The 5,873-nt window shown below is 48.9% G+C and overlaps 1 long non-coding RNA gene across 1 annotated transcript; it reads right to left on the bottom strand.

Annotated features, from left to right (window-relative positions):
- Nucleotides 1-1,039: 1,039 nt before the first annotated feature.
- On the bottom strand, nt 1,040-3,673 carry LOC106147406. The gene is made up of 2 exons (XR_001232302.1): nt 3,383-3,673; nt 1,040-2,669 (listed from the first exon to the last, which is right to left on the bottom strand). It is a non-coding gene; the product is annotated as an uncharacterized LOC106147406 (long non-coding RNA).
- Nucleotides 3,674-5,873: the final 2,200 nt, after the last annotated feature.

Raw genomic sequence — 5,873 nt, 5'->3', positions numbered from 1 at the left:
GAGGCAAGAGGGTCGTTGTAAGTTCAAGACCAGCCTGGGCTACATAGTGAGTTCAGGGCCATCCTGAGCTATATAGTGAGACCCTGTCTCAAAACACCAAAAGGCTATTGGGATGTGTAGCTCAGTGCAAAGGCCCTGGGTTCAACAGTGCAAAAACAAACACAGGAAGCTGTTTACCCAGCGCAGCCCACATCAGACCGTGCACTCACTCTGTTGCAACTGGATGTTTTCTTCAGCGTTTGCGGCTTGTCCATATCCATTTATATGGCTCTGGGTCTCTGTTTTAAATCCTGGAAGATGTTTCACAGAGTGACTTTGACACACATCCCTCCCCCACCCCTGACAGATTTGATTTGTTAGCCATTTCCTTTCCTAGTGCCCTTTCCTCTTTCTCTGGCTGGAGATTTTCATTTCCGAAGCCTGAGTCATGGGGGTCTGATGTCTGCCTCTCGCATTTGGTTTTGATCTCCCGGCTCCTCCCCCTCTGCCTGCTCCAACCCAGGCTGCTGCCGGAGCTCCCGCTTAGGCCTAGGCCGGCTCTCCCGACACCCTCTGCTCTGGAAACTGCTTGACCGCGACGATTTGTCTAACCCTGGCTTCACCGCCTGGACCAGGGCCGGGGAGGGGAGAGACAGGTCTTCTTCACCCCAGGTGCCTGTTGGTTTCCACATCTGGCTTGGGATTTCTCCTAGGGCAAGAACTGTCTTGATGGCTAAAAATATGTGGATCAACTGGTTCGCTTACTGCAAGAGGGGCGGAGGCTGTTTCAAAGGAGCCTGCCGGGGCGTGAGCTTAACGGTTTTGCTTTCAAAAGGAGCAGCGAACGTTTGGAAGTGAAATGAAGGGACGGTAGAACCTTTTGGGAACCTTAGGGCACAGGATCTGCCTAAATTCAACTCTTTGCCCTTGCTGCCGCCACTGCCTCTCTGTGCCGCGTTGGCCAAGTTGTTTAATTTGTGTTTTCCTCCGGAGGTTGTAACACTACTCACACCCACTTCTCCCAACACGGGGAACTGAATCCAGGGCCTTCACGACGAGCTGCATCCCCAGCCCTTTTTATTTTTTATTTATTTATTTTTTAATCTCGAGCTGGGCTTGATAAATCGGGCAGGTTGAACTTGACCTTTTGAGCCTCCTGCCTCAGTTTCCCGGAGTGCTGGGGTTACAGGCACGTGCCATTCCGGGCTCCCACGAATTCTTGGAAAGTAATCCGCCATTCACATCCTGATCTGAGGGGTTTGAGGCTCAAGGGCAGAAACATTTGGCCAGGGTCACACGATGCCCAAGTGCTGTGAGATGTCAGTTACTCATCTGTCCTTCCCTCCTTCCCTTTCTCTCCCACTGCTCTCTGGAGCTGTTTTGCTCCACTTCTGGCCGCCTAGTATAGAGTGATTGCACTGGGCCGAGATGAAGAAACGAATGAGTGAACTCCACGCTGACATCCACCTTCCCGTATCCCAGCGGGACCCTCGCCTGGCGGCTCCCTCTCCCCGCGTGCTCCTCAGCTTTACCGCGCTACGCATAGCGGCCACCAGGGGGCGCCCCCAGGCTCAGGCCACTGTTTCGGGCTCGAGCAATTGCGGGTCGCAGTTGGTACAGGTGAGGAGGAAGATGGTCCAGAGAGGGACAGAAAACGCTGGAAGGAGGCTGGTGGAGGAAATCAGAGATGGCCAGTCACTCTCTCCTTCCCTGCTTCCAGAGCACACCCTGCACTGACCTCGAGGAGCTGTGTGACCTTGGGCAGGTGACTTGACCTCTGGATTCCCTCATGGGCAGGTATGATGGGCGTATTAGTACTTCCTTCAGGGGATTACAGGGATCGTGGGATGCATGCCTGTGCTACGTTTAGGCGAATCCTGGCACACAGTGTGCAGGCCAGCGAAAGTTCCAGACGCTTGTTCTGGGTCTTGGGTTGCGCCAGAATCTTACAACAGGCATGACGTGGGTGCTGCTATTATCTCCACCTCGTTATAGTTTTTCATAGAAGTCAGTTACCCAAGCTGCAGGCGATTATGGGTGCGTGACAAATTGCAGGCAGGCGCTGTGCCGCTGAACTATATCCCTGGCTGCAAATTTCAAAGACTGCATTAAAATTCCCTCTCTCCCTTCCAGCTTTTCCTCTGCAGTGGGCTGGCCATTCAGCCCGCACCCTCGGTCAGTCTCGGTGACTCCTATGGTTACTCACGCTTTCTTTAAGCTGCCTGAACCAGCCCGGGCTGGTTCTGTTCTTTTCAAACTTTGTAGAAGGCAAGACCCGCCTTCAAAGAGCAGGGGAAAGGTTACTGGACCCCGTGCGTTGCTGCGTGGGAACCGATGATCCCATTTACACACCCGTGTCTCCAAAGCTAAAGTAAACTTCATCTCCATTTAATCCCGTTCTTTATGCGCCCCAGCTTTCAGAATGCGGGGAGTGGAGGAGATGAGAGGGCAAGGATATGGAAGGCATGAACGGCCTGGGAAGTGTCTCCCCTTAGCTCCTTACTTGCAGATCTGAGCTAGCTGTGTCCAGGCGGGGCTGGGGGTCCTGGGCATGCATTGGAGAGGATGCAGTCCTCACGTCGGGGGCTGAGTCTAGCAGGGGAGGCAGATCTGCAGCAGTTTCTCTGCACAGCCAACTTGAAATACTCCACAGAAATACATCTGGGTTGGGATATTTTGATCTCCCTCACCTGGAAAGAGTTTGTGTAAGGTTATCATATGGTTTGTGTAAGGTCATTCCTTAAACAGTCAATAAGACTCACTAGTGAAGTTATCAGAAATATTATATAGCTCAGTGGCACAAGCGCCTCTCTGGCAAATGCAAGGCCCTGAGTTCGATTCCTGACACCCAAAAAAGAAAAAAGGAAAGGTACTTAATTATAGATTTAATTTCTTTAATCACTTTGGGAGCATTCGTATTTATTTCTTCTGGCGTCAGTTTTGGTGATACTTATTTATTTATTTAGTAATACTGGGGATTGAACCCAGGGCTCTATCACTGAGCTATACCCACCGCCCCACCTTTGGGCAGTATTGGGTATTGAACCTAGGTATTCACACTGATCTACATCTTTATCAAACTTTTAATTTTCAGACAGAATCCCACTAAGTCTCCAGGGCTTCTAGGATGGGCTCAAGCTTGTGATCTTTGTGCTTCAGCCTCTTGGGTGCTGGGATTACACTATGTCTAGTTCTTTCATTTTAGTTGAATACAATTGAAAGCCAAAAAAAAAAAAAGGGTCAGGCAGAACAAGGCCTGTCAGGAAGACTATATGAGACACAGGAAAAACCCAACTGTGTTTTTTCTACTTTACATTTTTACAACACAGAATCCTTGTGTGACCCCTCAACAGAGGTTGTTCGCCCAAGCAGTTCTGCAGCAGAAACCAGACGGGCGCCCTACCTGATGATGAGGTTAGATCCTACGGGGTGAGTCTCAATCCTTCAGGACCTCCCCGCTTCTGCCCCCGCAGCAGACACAGCCACAGCCCAGGTTGTTTAACCTGTGCTTCTGACTGACTGGTCAGAATGGGGCTCCCATGACCGCCCTAGTGTTCAACTAGTTTGCTGTCATGGTTCACAGAAACTCAGGGAAAGACTTTATTGATACTTCCTGGTTTACTGTATAGCATGACAAAGGCTACAGATGAGCCAGGCATGGTGGTACATGCTTGTAACCCCGGCATTCTGGGAAGCTGAGGCAGGAGGATCACAAGTTTCAGCCCAGTGTGGGCATTTAATGATTTAGTGAGACCCTGTTTAAAAATAGATAAATAAATAAAAAGAGCTGGTGGTGCAGCTCAGTGCAAACACAAAGACAGGTTTTAACATTCAGAACAAAAAAAAGATATAGACGAACAACCTGGGTGTGGTGGTGCATGCTTGTAATCCCAGCACTTGGGGAGGCTGACGCAGGAGGATTGCCATGAGATGTAGGTCAGCCTGGGCTACGTAGTGAGTTCAAGCCCAGCCTGAACTACACAGTGAGACCCTGTCTCAAAACAAAAAAAAAAAAAAGAAAAAATCATGGGCCGTGGGTGAGCAACTCAACCTTCACCGTTTCCCCTCCTTGAAGGTTGAGGTTGTGCCGAAAGCCCAGCCCTCTAATCCTGCCCTCATCCCAGGGCTGTCCTGTCTCCGGTTATGTTTTTAGTGTACAAAAGATGCTCTTATCACTCTGGAGAGTCCAAGGGTTCTAGGAGCGGTATGCCAGCAAACACAGATGAAGAGCCAAGGCACCCTGCTCTCGTAGAATTTTGTTTTATTTTTAAAATTTTTTTTCCGTACTGGGAATCGAACTCACAACCTTGTGTTTGCCAGGCAGGCGCTGTGCCGCTGAGCTAAATCCCCAGCCCTTATTTTGTTTTTTGAGACAGGGTCTCGTGATGTAGTTCCGCTGTTGTGGCAAAACTGAGTCCGGGAAAGGAACGACACCCGAGGAAGTCAGGAGGCGGTGAACAACTTTCTTTTACGCTGGTGGTCCTGGCTGGGCTCGGTTCCCACAACGAAGCCAGGCACCCAGGGCCTACGGGCCACTACTTTTATATGAGGCATAAGCAGGAGGTACAAAGGAGAGATGGAACAGCCTGGCAGTTCTCTGATTACCTGGCAGGGGGAGATCATGGGTTAGAAGGCTAGATTAGTGATCATGGAGCTTGTTACAGTCGGACATCCTGCATGTTTGGTTATGCTCCTGCAGTTATAGGGGGTCAAGAAAGTAATTACAGAGTCACGAAGCAGTTACAGAGTGAGGCAGCTTCAAAAGAACAAAGTTTTTTTTTTTTTAAAAGAGAGTGTGCTACCATGATTGGCTATTATCAAACGATTTATTACCTAATTTTTTTTCTTTTTTCATGCAGTACTGGGGATACAACCCAGGACCTTACCCATGCTAGGTGATCACTCTGCCACTGAGCTACGTCTCAAGCACCTCATTTATTAAAAATTTTTTTTTTTTCATTTTTGAGGTTGAGCTCAAACTGATGATCCTCCTGCCTCAGCCTCCCCAGTAGTTATGACTCCAGGTACAGGACACCATGCCTAGGTTGGAATTGTCAATTTAAAAGATGAGGATTTGGGCATTAATTTCCTTTAACTTGTCCTCATATCTGTCTATCTCAAGGAAAATCTTCAGGGACTCTTCTAGGTATACATATGTATCCCTGATTAAATACCTGTCAGTCAGGCACTGTCCTGAAGGGACCTGGTTCCCCCTTGCTGTGTACTAGCACAGACCTAGTGACAAATAATCACAACAAACACGTCAGCAATGACATATGGACAGGTGTGGTGCCAGGTCCTACTCAAACACTTAAGAGGCACTGCCTTGTTTAATTCCCATTTAACAGGTGAGGAAACTGAGGAGAGTTTGGTTATTTTCTCAAGGCTGCTCAGACCATAACTCTCAAGCTTAGGGCCAAAGCCCCACATCTCTTTGAACCCAAAGCCTGTGTGATACTTCCTGGAGACTTGGCTTTCAGAATCATAGAATTTTAGTCCGAGAGGCTAGCTCATTCATCGCTCTTGTTTTGCAAGGGAGGGCCCTGGGCCAGGGTCAGGAAATGGATCACACAAGGCCATCCACCCAGGAAAATGGGCCAAAGTGTGGGGAGGAAGCTGCAACCGGGGTGGGGTTTTGGGGAGTAGGTGCCTCTCCCTGTTGACATTCTGATATCCAGGAGTTTGCCACATGTTCTTTGGAAGATTAAAAATAAAACAAAAAAACCAAACCAACCAACCAACCAAACAAAAACAATCCCCAGGGAGCTGGGGGTGGTAGTGCACACCTATAATCCCAGTACTCTGAGGCTGAGGCAGGAGGAGGATTGTGAGCTCAAGTCTATTCTGGGAAATTTAATGATTTAGAGAGACCCTGCTTCAAAATAAAAAATAAA

This window comes from Chinchilla lanigera, unplaced genomic scaffold, assembly GCF_000276665.1.
Source record: "Chinchilla lanigera isolate Chin_1 unplaced genomic scaffold, ChiLan1.0 scaffold00154, whole genome shotgun sequence".
Lineage (NCBI taxonomy): Eukaryota > Metazoa > Chordata > Mammalia > Rodentia > Chinchillidae > Chinchilla > Chinchilla lanigera.
The sequence above is the reverse complement of the archived record's forward strand: the minus strand, read 5'-3'. Positions and strand labels throughout refer to the sequence as shown.